Source organism: Ambystoma mexicanum, chromosome 2q (genome assembly GCF_040938575.1).
Source record: "Ambystoma mexicanum isolate Mex_15411 chromosome 2q, UKY_AmexF1_1, whole genome shotgun sequence".
Taxonomy (NCBI): Eukaryota; Metazoa; Chordata; class Amphibia; order Caudata; family Ambystomatidae; genus Ambystoma; species Ambystoma mexicanum.
This window is the reverse complement of record NC_090924.1, coordinates 897,581,375-897,595,563: the sequence shown is the minus strand read 5'-3', so window position 1 is coordinate 897,595,563 and position 14,189 is coordinate 897,581,375. Positions and strand designations below refer to the sequence as shown.

Below are 14,189 nucleotides of genomic sequence, written 5' to 3'. Positions count from 1 at the left end.
TCCATCAACTAATGTGTTGCGAAAAATTAAAAACTTTTTGAATGGGCTATGTGCTCTAACACTTATTGTTATATTTAATTTAATCCTGTCTAGTTCTGGAATTGTTCCCTAGAATTAACCGCACTATTGGTAAGTGCAATACATTGGCAATATTGGTTTTCGGTTTTTGTCACATTCATTTTGGAAACAATCATGGCATTTTGCAATAATTGTGACTTTGGACATTAATTCTTGTTGCACAGATTATTCGTCTTCAACAAGCATCAACGGTAAATATACCTTGATATTTTAGAATTATTATTGGTAGTTCAGCCAATTATATCATCCAGGGTTGCTTAGTCACCGCACCACACTTATTTTCTTATCATGTTGTTTTGTCATCCTTCTTATTGGTTTCGGAACCGGATGGATGTCTTTTGGAAACAGTAATTTATTAACCAATTTTTAATTGCTCTTTATCATTTATGGTTATCCAATCATATTGATTATGTAACACTGTAATGATTTAAACAATGCTGTTATGTATCACACATTCATGGTTTTGGCCAATTCCCCCTTTTCAACCCGTATGTGTTTGCCCATTTGGTATGATGCGTATACAATGGTAAACATATTAATGGTTTTAAATTGTAATTTGATGCACAGCCTTTGAAGAAGAGCTCTGCTCGAAACATGTGTCAGGCTGTGGAAAGGAATTAAAAATATAACTCAACTGTTTGATGTATTATTTGTAAATTGGCGCAGTTCACTGATTATATTCACCTTGTTTCTTACTGAGGGCACTTGGTCTAGGTACCCTCAAAAATTTCATGTTGAACGCTGCCTTTTATATTCATAACTATTGGCATTAGCGCTGGTCGTTCTTAGTGGCCTTCTGGACCACCTTGTTCTACTGGTTGCTTTTTATCATGTGTTCTGTCTTGTTTTCCGCGCAGGAGTTCATGTAGACTCCTGTATTTGGTTTGGTGAACAGACCCTTGCGATACCCTTAAGGCACCCATGGGTGGGACTACGACCCTGTACTCCTAGTGTATGTTTTTGAGCACCTGTGTGTGGCCCACATAGCAGGGTACGGGCTGGTGGCAGCTCCGTGCTGAATTGACAGATGCCCCGAGCGTCCTCCATTTTAGGATGCCCAGGCCCTGTCATTGGAATCAGCGGATTCCTGATAGGAAACAAGAGGGCCCCTGAAGCCTCTTGCTTTCTATCGGCTGTTACCTTACTGTTACCTTACTTTTCCCGAAGTCCCGGGAAGCTCTGACTCTGTCCCTTCGCCCTGACTGGCTGTTGGGTGGAAGTTCCATATATTTATTTATTTATTTTATTTTTATTTATTTGCATTTATAAAGTGCATAGAACTGCCCTGAGGCATCGTGGTGCTGTTACAGCAGGCTTGATCTTAACATAGGTATTATGTAACATTTGGTTGATATAGTAAAACATGAATAAATGCTTTGAGTGCAGTGATGACAATGACAGGTGGCAAGAGACCGAGTGGGTCTAAATGCAGAATGGTATGCTTTGCTATGGTTACAGTGCAAGCATAACTATGCATGATGGTTTGAAATATTAGCAGAATAGAAAGGTTTTTAGGTTTTTGCGAAAGGTGGTGTATGATTTTTCATTCCTTAGTGAAGTGGGCAGGGCATTCCAGTTCTTGGGTGTGAGGTTTTAGAAGCTAGACCCTCCGGCTTTGGTTCATTTGAAGGTAGGAACATAGATCTGGTTGGCACGGTGGGCTCTAGTGGGTCTGTTAGAGGAGCTGATGGTGATTCTTTCCGAAAGATAGGGTGGGGCTACTGATGTAAGGCATCTGTGTGTGATGGCCATGGCTTTATAGAGTGTGCGTTCCATTACCGGTAGCCAATGGGCATCTTTCCTTGCTTGAGAGATGTGTTCCCTTTTGGGAATGGTCAGTGCTGTCGGAGTGCGTTGTTTTGCGTGATTTGGAGGTTTTTTTAGATTGTTAACAGAGGTGTCTAGGAATAGGGCATTACAGTAGTCCATTTTGGTACCTATTATCACTCTGGCGATGTATAGGCAGTTTTTGGTGGAGAGAAAAGGCTTGACTGCGTTGATCACCTTGTCGGTGAGCGCTGAGGAGGATGCTATGGCGTTGACATGGCGGGACATGGATAGTGAGGCATCTAGGTGAACACCTAGTGTTTTGACAGCCTTGGAGACTGTGATGATGGAGTTGTCGATGTTGAAGGATTTATATTATGGGGGGATCTTATTGAGAGTTTCGCTGGTCCCTACTATGAGGATCTCAGTTTTATCCCTGTTTAAGCAAAGGCCGTTGGCAGCCATCCAGGTTTGGATAGCTGAGTAAATTTTGGTTAGGGCTGTCACATTTATTTATTTTATTTATTTATTTATTTATATTTATATAGCGCGCAAGTAACCCACGGGCATTGAGGCGCTGTTACTTGCAAAAATCTTAGTTACAGGCATATAGTCATTCATAGGTACATTATGAGTTCGACAAAGTATAGAGTTGACATTTTGGTTGGTACAGTATGTCATTATAGTACAGTTTATGCATTAGGAATATATGAGATGTATTCGACTAGTGCAACGCATCTTATGTGAATAAGATTGTTTTCAAGGTTTTGCGGAAGGTGCTGAGGGTTCTTCATAAATCCCAGTTAGTGGGAGTAGTACCTGCGTGTCGTCTGCGTAGTTGGTGTATGCTATGTTGCGACAGTCGAGATCATTGAAGAGTGGAAGGGTAAATATATTGTAGAGAGTGGGGGCGGTGCAGGAGCCCTGAGGGACGCCGCAGTGGATGATACCAGGGGATGCCGAGGCTGTGTCTGAAAAGACCTTCATGAGTCTCCCATTTAGAAATGAGGCGACCCAAGCGATAGCTTCTGGGGAGAAGTGCGCTTCATTCTTTAGATGCATGCCTAGGATATCGTGGTTGACAAGGTCAAAGGCGGCGGACAGATCCACTATGGAGGAGAAGGAGTGCCGGTTTGCCTTTGTCCATGATGTCCCCAAGTTGCATTTTTAAGTTGAATAGGGCTGACTTTGTCCCATGACCTGGTCGGAAGCCTGACTATCTTTTACCTAGGATATGTTGGTTTCAAGATATTCCTGGATTTGCGTGTAGGCAACTTTATCCAGGATCTTGAGCAGGAAAGGCACAGTGGTGAAGAGCCTATAGTTATTAGCAACTTCTGGGTCGAGAGTAGGTTTTTTTAGAAGGGGGCGTACCCAGGCTTCTTTTAGACTGTCTGGAACTTTGTTGGTGTTGAAGGAGGTGTTAATGAAGGATTTGAGAAAGGGGGCGAGTGTTTCAGTGCAGTCTTTTATCAGACTGGCTGGACAAGGGTCTCCTTTGCAGTTGGATGGTTTAATCTTGTTCAATATCTCAATGACTTCATGTTCTGTTACTTCCCTGAATTTGAAAATGGTTATGGGGGCTTTGGTGGAAGGGGGCACTGGGCTGGAGGTGGGCAGGTGGTCAGTGTCGGTGGTTGATTTTATGTGCTGTGATAGGTTTTTGTGGTGCTCCTTGATTTTTGCTTGTAGGAGTTCGATTTTATTCAATAGGGCAGATTGTGTGGAGTTAAACCAGGTTTGGTCTTTAACAATATCTTGTGATTTGGTAGCTGGTGTGGTGAGTTCTTTGAAAATGGCGAAGAATTCTTTGGATTCAGAGCTTGCATTGGCAATTCCTTCATTGTAGGAAGCTGACTTGGCTGTGATTATGGTTTTTTGTATTGAGAGGTAATTTTTTTGTAGGAGGATAGGGTGGCTGGGAGGGTGATTTCTGCCAGGTGTTCAGTGCTTTTCTCTTTTGAGAGCAGAGCTCTTTAAGTTCCGAGGAGAACCAAGTGTTTGAGTGTTTCACTGTTTTGGCTTTTTTATTCTGTAAAGGGGCAATGGTGTCTATGGCAGTGCTTATGGTACGCCCTTAGATATCTGCTAACACTGACGGGTCGGAGGACTTAAGATCTGTTGTGAGGGTGCTGAGGTGTGGTAAGATCTTATCTTTGGTCAGATTCTGGCGCATCTTGCCAGAGCGGGGGGGGGGGAAGGGTTGGGCTTTTTGGTTTTAGGTGCGGCGGGGATGAAGAAGTGAATGATGTGGTGGTCTGACCAGGGAGTCGGGGTGATGGAGCTAATGTCTATGTGACAGTTGTGGTCTGCTACCCAATCAAGGATGCAGCTTTTGTTATGTGAGGGTGAGGATATGTTTTGGTCAAATACTAGTTCCTTTAGGGCTAGTGAAAGTGTTTTGGCTGGCTTGTCCTTTTTGTCGGTGTATCCTAGGTTGAGGTCACCTAAAAGGATGCTTTTGGAGGTGAGTTTTAGGTTTTCTGTTAGGCGATGTAGGAGGTTCTCATAGAATTCCGATAGTGGGCCAGGTGGCCGGTAGACGGGGTTGATGGTGGAGTTGGGGGAGAGGGCGATTTTTATAGCAAGGGAGTCTATCGTATCACCTAAGTTAGAAGTGATTTGTCTGGCCTCTAGGTGATCTTTCAGAATGAGTGCTACCCCACCCCTACTGAGGAAAGGCGGTCTTGCCTGATGATGGAGTAGCCCTGTGGGATGGCAAGGTTGAGGGCTGGCCCTGCGGCGCTGTGAAGCCAAGTCTCAGTGATGGCTAGGATGTCGAGGTCCAAGTTAATGAGGAGTTTGTGAATTTCAGTGGCATGAGCAGGGATGGATCTAGCGTTGATAAGGGCACACTGTAGGTTGTGTGGGGGCTGGGATGAGGAGGGGTGGGGTTTGTGGTGCAAGTGAAGCAGTGTTGGAGTGCGCCAGGACTGGTGTGGGTAAAGATGATTTGGCCGTGAAGTTGGTCGTTTCAGTGGTTTTGGGTGAGTTGGGTGGGGCTTGGTGGGTGATGCTCGGGTATCTTGAGCGGAGTCCTAGGAGTTGGTTCCTGATGTTAGTGGGTCTGGTGTAGGATGTTATGGTAGCTGGAGGATAGGTTGCTGTGATGTTGCTTTTAGTGAAGAAGGAGGGTAGAAAGTAGGTAGGGGGAATGGTGGAGGGGAAGGTGGGGTGGTGGCTGGTGTGCTGGTTAATTGAGGGTGAAGCATGGTGAGTGGTTTGATGGCAATGCAGCTGAAAGTTTGGAGCGGCAGTAAAAGGGGGGTGCAGTTAAGTGCAAAATGCAGCAATCAATGGCGAGTCTGCCGGGCCTAGAGACCCAAGCTACTCTTCAATGATGACGCCCAACAAGGCTGAAACATGTCTGGGGATGCTTGTGGTCTCGTGCAGAAGGGATGTGACCTAGCAGTTCGGGCTGGACTGCCCCTTTTGGGGTAGGACCAAGCCTGATTTGCATATGGTTTTTCCCCTTCTGTAATGGCTTAGCAGGCTGAGAAACAATGGTCTGGAGGGTTGCCCAGAACTTTGCCCTTGGTTATGATTAATTCAAAACCTTCCAGCCATCACCTTTCTGTTTTATCAATGGCGGTACAGGCAGGTGCAAAATGCAGCTGTCAAGTGAGGGTTTGGGTAACGACTGTGTGAGATATTTCACCTAGAGTTGTACCGGCACAGCAGTACAGTACATCACAGTAGCGTGGAATGCAATGGCATGCAGTTAGACTGAATGGGTGCTACCTGGCAGACCCAACTGGCACGGCTGAGGGAAGTTTCACAAGCAGGGCACAAAGTACAGTTTCAGCAGAGTGGGCATATCATACAGTTCAGCTAAGTGAGTACTGAGAAGCAGTTCTAGCAGGGGGCTAGATAGGGTTTGCCGATCGTTACACGAGATACAGTTTCATAAAATGTACACAAGGTGGGCAAAACATGCAGTTAGGATGCAATGGTTAACATGATAAAAGACCTTACTCGGGTAGACTAGGTGAGGTTTCACAGTATAAGCAAGAAATTAACATCACAGTTGCTGTTAATTATATTTGTCTAGTTCAGATTAGGAGACTAGGGACCAGGTGCTTTATGGAGCACAGCTTGCACACGCAGCTAAGTAAGAGTCATGAATAACACCAGCTGGGCGAGGCAAAATGCAGCTGTATTACGAAGCGCTAGATAATGTTGTCAGATTTAAATGGTACAGGCATGGTTATGGGCGGAGACAGATGGCACATACACTACACAGTAAGACAAAAAGAGGAGTGTGGTCAGCAATATGGTGTACGTATCCCAGTTCGGGGACCGTAAGCAGTGTGCATTAAGCCTCGGTAGTGATCTTAAGGTGGGAAGTAGAAAACAGTGTCTTATGGCATGTCACGGTGCTATCGGCAACCGCGAGGGAGTGCAGACGTACATAGTTATGGGGTGCATTGCCATCTCACCGTGCGACTGAAGATGCTGTCAGTGGGCCGTTGTTCAAGGATAAATGGTGCGCGTGTCGGTAGAGAATGAGAAGGCAGAGCTTAGAGACCATGCGCAGCCCACAGCAAGGTATGCTCAGTCAGCTCAGTCAGGAGCCTTTGTGTTTGCTTTCGTGGAGACTGGCTTGCGCCTGCCGGTGGCGATGGGTGGCTAAGTAGGCAGCCAATCAATGAGCAATGAAACCTCTCAGTATCTGATGAAGAGTGGGCTCAGGAGGTGGCGGCCATCTTTGCAAGTGCAAACTGGTGTTGTGGGGAAGTCCAGGCAAGACTGGCTGGAGCCTTCCCAATGACTATGTTGTGGGTACGCCCGTGGGGTGAACCTGGGTGAATGGAGTTTGTGACGAATACGCATTCCGCGTTATGGGTGTCTAGTATCTGGTGGTTGACACAGTGACTGAGACAGCCCTGCCCGAAACTGGTATGAATGCAGCGAGGAGTGTTGAATGGCGCGATACTTGCCCGAATCCACATCCCATGTTGTGAGTGTCTGCATGGAGAAGAATGGCCTGAATGCACTGTGAGTCTGATTGGCTGCCTGGATGCCCTTCTGAGTGATTGGTTGCCTGAGTGTGACCCAGCAGAGTGAATGGGAGATCAACAGTATAACTGGGGACCTCTCACTGCTAGAAATCATTCAGAAGCTGAAGTTGAAACTGATGCTTAACTTTGAAGCACACTGGAAGAAGAAGAACCGCTGCTGCTGTCCTTCGCTAATCTGATAGTTGCTTTGCCCTCAAGGAACTGATCCAAGAGAGGACGTGGTTAGGAGACTTCTTCCCGAGCTACGAGGGAACATCATGCACCAGCTGATCTTTGCCAAATCTCCCTGGTAGACAGACCTACGAAAGGCTGCCGACCGGAGAAGGGGACCTCGGAGGAGAACAAAGAGAAGCCCCGGACAGCTGTCCATCGTCGCCGACCACTGTCACTGTCTGAAGCCGCAGTGCTCCCTTTGCCTAAGAACATTGAAACAAGGACTCCCTTGCTCATCCTCGTCGACCGATTCCGTCCTGCCGAAGAAAGTCAAGGCCGCTGACGACTGAGGAGAATCTGCCGGTGGGTTTCCCGCCACCCGAAGACCGCAGAGACGCAGATGACTTGACACCCTTGCTGAGCTAAAGTTCTTCATTGACTCCTTGTCGAGGTGCACCTCACGCCTCAGCTTGTAGGGGTGTTTTCGACCGATCGTCAATGAGCACCGCAAGGACCGGAGCTGCTGCTGCAACAACAGTGTTCACCATTTTTCCTCGTGGGATCTCGCCGATCCGTGGCTCCTGCCCTAAAAGGGAGCCGCTCAAGAAGGATCCATCGATGACCCGACGTCGAACTCTGCTATTCCAGGTGCATTGGGGTTGTAGAACTATTTGGAAGGAAATAAGACTCTTGTGAACAATATATGGACTAGGCGTGTATGATATCTTTATTTACAGATTGCCCAGGCGGGGGGATCTCCACACAGAACTGTTTCCAGTGGTAGGGGTCAGTATTCTGCCTATTGTTCTAACCAACTGCTTTTCCTCATATGCCCCTCGTTGGTTCTCTTTATTACTTGATTTGTGTGAAATTTAAACTAAGTACAGTTGATGCATTTTAATGAAATCTGATAGTAATTGTGGTAACACGTAGAACTGTGTATATATTTGCCATTGTAGATTAACTGAGCACAAAGTGAGTTATTGTGATTGTGTATATAACCTTGAACCTTAAATTATATAAAGACTGTTTTCACTAATACAGTGTGTGGACATTCCTTTGTGGGTGCTTGGGGACTACACTGTACTTCAGAACCAGCCTGCATCACCTCCTGAGAGTTTAAGCCTTGATTGCTCATCCACGATACCAAATAGAGAATCTTGGATGGGGTCCTCTGTGTCTCTACCATATAGAGAGCAGGAGTACAGGCCTCCTCCTCCGGTGCTTTACACCAGGTACCACGTCCTCCTGACCCAATCCAGAGGAATTGTGATCATGGATTTCCCGGACTTTCTCAACCTCATGATCACATGAGGAATGACAGGGACTGGAGGAAATGCGCACAGGAGTGGAAATTCCCTATCCACTACAAACACATCTCCTAGAGCTCCTCTTGGGGGAAATTCACTGAGCAGACCAGCTCGCACTTTCGGTTGACACTGGTTGCGAACCCGTCTACTTGAGGGGTTCCCCAAAGGGTGAATATCTTTTGAGGGACTTCCTGAGCTATTTCCCACTCATGGGAGACTGTGCTCTGCCTGCTCAGAGCATCTGCCGCTGTGTTCTCCTCTCTGGCTAGGTGAACTGCTGCTAGGGAGAGTCCTTCTCGAGTTGCCCAGAACCAGAGCTGCATTGTCTCTCTGCACCTCCTCTCTTGTTGAGGTGTACATGGCCACTCTGTTGTCCATCATAATCAGAACATTCCTACCCCGTACAGAGGACAGAAAAGCCTTCAACGCTAGTCTAATCACCCTCAGCTCCAAAAGGATGATGTGTAGTTTGGGGTAGATGTGAATACCCCCTCTCCTGAGATTTGCTGCCAACACCGCCATCAACTTGGTGAACAACCTTGGACATAGGTCAGCCCAAATGGCAGAACTCGAAACTGATAGTGAGAACCACCAACTACGAACTTCAGGTACTTTCTGTGCTTGTGATGGATCGGCACATGAATGTAAGCATCCTGAAGGTCCAATGACACCATCCAATCCTGAAGCAGGAGGGCCTGAAGGATCTGAGAAAGTGTGACCATTTAGAACTTATCCTTCCTGAGATACTTGTTCAAGCGTCTCAAGTCCAAAATGGGTCTCAATCCTCCATCCTTCTTGGGGCTTAGGAAATAGGGAGAGTACCACCCTTTGTTCCTCTCTGCCACAGGTAACAGTTCTATAGCACCTTTCTCTAGCAAGCTAAACATTTCCTGCACAAGGAACGGATCTGGAACCTTGAATGAGTGTTTCTCCAGTTGATGGTCCTGAGGCCTTTTTAGAAGGGGAAGGCAGTACCCTGGGCTATTGTTTACAATGCCAATTCATCTGTAATTCCTTGCCATTCTTTCAGATGCAGTGAGAGTCTGCCTCCCACCGGGGTCTCGTGGGTTAAAGCTTCAGAGAGGTGTTGAGGTGGCTGAAGTAGCCGCTGATGTTAAAGTTGCCGTTGCGTGGGTGAGCTTTGCACCTCTCCGTCGTCCACCACAAGGGAATCTTCTCTGACCCCTTTGACCAGCCAGACCTCTCACTCTTCCAACTGAGCAATAGAAGTGAAAGGACTTACTCCTCCAAGATGATCCACTGGGATGGGAGGATTGTGGCTGTCTGATGGCAGCTCCAAGGGACTTGGTCATTGCCTTTGAGGTCTGCAGCTCCTCTAGGTTTTTGTCAGTCTTGCTGGCAAACAGCTAGGTGCCGTCAAAGGGTATGTTGAGGAGCCTAGACTGCATGTCCGGTGCAAAACCGGACTTCCTCAACCACGCAAATCTGCATATTACCTTGCTTGCCGCCATGGCTCTGCTGATGCTATCAGCGGAGTCCAATCCGGATTGCAGAGACTTGCACATAGCCTCCTTGCAGTCTCTTACAATGCTCAGGAATCCATCTCACTCTTCCCCTTCGGGAATATGGTCAGCTGCCATAGCTAAATAGTCCCACAGGGTGAATGTGAATTTTGCTAAAGGGCAAATGGAATTTGCATACTTGAGCGCCATGCTTCCTAAAATACCTTTCTTGCCCCGGCTTTCGAAGCGCTTATCATCCCTATCTGGTGGAATGATAGGGTATGCAGTCTGTTTCAAGGTTGACTTTGCTGCCTGAACAACTAGGCTTTCAGGTGTTGGGTGTTTTGAGAGGTAGCTAGGGTCGTTACTAGATGGCCTATATTTTTAGTTGAGATTTTTGTTCAATGCAGGGTTCACCTCTGGAATCACCCAATTTGCCATAACCCTTTTCTGGAGAGTTACATTATCCTTTTGCGGAGCTTTATCCAGAATGTCTGTAAGGTCATCTTTCTCAAACGGCGGAGAAGGTCTGCCCCATCCCATAAAGTCAATTACTCTAGTCATCAGATGCCTAAAAGAAGCATCAGCATGGTCTGCCGTATCCGGCTTGCCAAACTCCCATCTCAGGTGAAGTGTTGACCCCATTAGCTGACTGCAAATAATTCTCATATAAATCCTTTAGCCTGGATTCTTGCGAAACGCTTTCTGGGACGTTAGGTGTCCTTAACTCCAATCCAAATGGTGGAGTATCTTCATCAAAGGGTTCGCATGCCTCATAAATTGAGGATAAAGACTCAAAGAAATCTTTTTTTGATTGTGGTTTGTAAGATTTCTGCATTTCTTTAATTTTGGAAGGTAAAAGGTGTTGATGGCCTGGACACTAACAGTGTCAACGACTTTGACGTTGGTGGTGTTGGCGGTGTCAATGCTAAAGACGTCGACATCTTTGACGACTTTTCCATCGATCTTACCTTCGACTGAGCCCTCAAAGGACTTGACCCTCCACTCGAAAGAGCCTTTGACAATTTCTCATTGTGTCGAGATCTCAAACGATCGAGAGTTCTCCACTTTACGCTCCGGACCCAAGGGCATGCAGGATGTAGCCTTAGGCCTTTCCTTGTCTACCTTAGTTGGCTCGACAGAATCATGGCTTTTTACTTTCTCCTTCGAAGGTGTTTGTGCCTCTCTCTTGAGGATTTTCAGCATTTCCTGTCTGAAATTCTCCCATTGTGCTGGAGTAGAGGATTTAGTTGGACAGGTTATACTCCTCTCTGGGAGGAATCCAATGAACTCTAAGTGGGCGATTTAAAATTCCTTTTCCTCGACTTCCTCGAAGATGACATGGAATGATGGGACTCGCTCCTGGAGTGGGAGCATTTTTTTGATATTTTCCATTGAGAAGAGTCACCTCACGACTCGTCGAATGATCGTTTCCTCAATGGAGTCATTGAAGGTGATTTAGTAGCGGGCCTACCCAATGCTAGTTTCCTTTTATGCTCTTTCAGAGCCTTACCGGTCATCGACTGACAAGATTCCCAAGTCGGCTGTTTTATGTTCGACGCCAAGGCACCACAGACACACCTGATGGGGGTCCGTGAAGGACATCTTGGCGCCGCATTTATAGCACTTCTTGAACCCAGTCTTCGGGGTTGAAGGTGCTGAAGACAAGGCCATAGTACTAGAACAAAGTTTTCTCACAGAAAAAACAGAAGCAGTTTGTAATTCTTCAAAGCGTTGGCTATCGCAGAAAAAACGAAACTGAAGAGAAAGGGTACTGCACGTGCTATATATACACCGACGATGACGTTGACTCAAGGATGCAAGCTCTCAAGGGACATCGAGTCGACCGCATCGACACACAGTGCCCTCTGTCGAAAAGAATTTCCAAAGCAGTTGAAGCTGGAAGATTCATAAGATGTGGAATATGTAGGAGGACACAATCCATACAAAATAAATGTGGGGGAAATTGGAGCGAGTATTATCCCAAGTAAATGAATAGTAATGAAGATATAAAAAGACAAAACTTGAACAAGTCCCCATACATGAGATATCAGTGTGGGGAAAGTTGGAACAAGTAGTACCTAAAGCAAAAGAAGTAGAAAGCACATTGAAGTAACACAACTGTGTTGAATTAAAAGACAGTGAACTCAAGAAGAAGTCCTGGTGAAAGGAACACCCCAGACAGTGAACATTAGGAGGCGAAATAAATGGCAGGAGAGTACACAGGGAATCGTTAAGACCCATAGAGGGATTCCTGGCATGAGATTATACCCAGAGGTCCAGTCAAGTTGTATAAAGAGTGGAACTACCCGTGGCAGGAGAGTATACCAGGGGAATCAAGGATTCCATGGCAGGAGAGTATACCAAGAGGTCCATTAAAATTGTATAAAGAAACTTATTTGTTTTGCAAAGTATATGGTTAAGAAGTACATAAGAGATACTTTTACCATTTTTAAGAAGCTATTGTTTGAAAGAGACACTTTTGCCATTCTTAAGAAACTGTTATTTGAAAGAGACACTTTTGCTATCCTTAAAAAGCTGTTATTTGAAATAGACACTTTTGCTATCCTTAAGAAGCTGTTGTTTGAAAGAGACACGTTTGCCATCATACTTAAATAATCCAGAGGAAGGGAAATCACTCACTGGATCAAAGAACTCCTCCTTGGAAAATACTGTTTTTGTTGGATTTTTCTATTTGCCTATGCTGTGAACACTTTTAGCCAAATATATGTCAGATACCTTTTCGTGCACTGTTAGTGTTCATTTTAGTGTGAGAGTCGGAGCAGTATGTTTTGGAAACAAGGACAGTTTATATGTTTGACGCCAAGACACAGACTAATCTTTAGTTTTAGTTTTCTAGGTAGGGAAACTCTCTTTAGGACAGGGACAGGAAGGCATCCAACCAAACCTTTTTGTTTAATAAAGATGTCTGATGTTGAAAACATTCAAACTTTTTATCTGCCTCTCATTTCTGACCCCTCATAGTTGACCGACAACTTTCTGTGCATCTCAAGAAACATAAAAGGCATACCCATTTAAGCCTACCAATTTCAGGAAAGTATAAAGCCAATGCTAGTCAAATGCAGCCTGCAGTTGCAGTTGAGTAGATAGAAAATGTGAAACGTGGACCTACTTTATTTTAAAACAAGGTCCTGGAGATGGAGCCCCAGATTACAAAACACAAAACTAACAGATTCTGCGCAGAGAAATTAGGAGTACAGCGATTCTTGACTGTACCGCATTTTCATTTTCAGAGTAATATCCCCATATTCTGGAAGAGGACCTACTATGAAATGCATGAGCTTCCACCAATCAGCAAGTCTGGCTACATGTGCCTAGTAGCAAAATGCATCAAAAAAGCGCATGTAGTCTGCAAATCCACATATGACTAGTATGCATTGAAAGAAGCACTATGGAAATATTACAAAAGGGAAAGATAATGAGAAAAACTGCACCACACAACAAAATGAGTATGAGCTTGTAGCTTTTAGAAAGGTAACAGACATAATTGCTACGAAATTCAGAGGTGCGACAGGGATGTACATGTACCTCTAGCTTTTCTTTGTGAGATTCTAGTACCAGAATTTTCAGTCTTCCCTGACAGCAAGCTCCTCACCGTTGAAAATCAAAGTGAGTAATTTTGCAAGATTACATGTAAAACAGATCTCTGCTCCCCAAAACACAGACCAATTGCTTTGTATTATAAATTGCTTTGTATTATACTTTTCAAGAAGCACAACAATAAGTTACTCTAAACTTAGTAAAAAATATGCATAAATCTAACTTACCTCTGCCACACTTCTTGTTAAATTGCTCAATTCCTTTAATTTCATTATATCACTTGTATCCGTTTGGGTGGCATTATCCGTGCAATAGAAACCAACTCTTAACTGATCAGAAATGGACGGTCTAGAGGAATTCAGATTGTTATGTAAATAATAAAAATATTGAATATACATTCAATAAAGACATTATGCATGACACAGAAAATCGTATTAAAGGTGATATTGTTGCTCATTAAATAAAACATGCTAAACATAAAGCAAAAAAATAAGATACACATTTATCTCGAAAGATCAAAATTAGGTTAGTTAGTGTAATGAAGACATTATTTTAATAATTTCTGATTCTTGGCCTTTGGTGACAAAATATTGATTGTTCCATAAAAAGAGATTATGAAGGTAACCAAAGGGAAGAATTTACAATGTAAGCCCCCCTCCCTTCAACTTCCGTCAAGCCCACCCACCACCTCTGCCTGTGTCGTCCCTTCCCATTGATCTGGTTAAGACTTCAAGTCGCCCAGTCCTATTGATGGGTCCTATTGATGGGAACCCTGCTTTGGTAGCAATACCAAAACACAATCTGTCATGTTTGCCCTCAAAAGCTTTTTGTGTCCC

General features: G+C 44.9%; 1 long non-coding RNA gene across 1 annotated transcript in view; it reads right to left on the bottom strand.

The window, feature by feature from the left end:
- LOC138569822 (uncharacterized) overlaps nt 1-14,189 on the bottom strand; it is a 472,818-nt gene that overhangs the window by 90,389 nt on the left and 368,240 nt on the right. The window contains exon 2 of the long non-coding RNA XR_011303338.1: nt 13,581-13,701. This is a non-coding gene — a long non-coding RNA (uncharacterized lncRNA). The remainder of the gene's footprint in view (nt 1-13,580; nt 13,702-14,189) is intronic.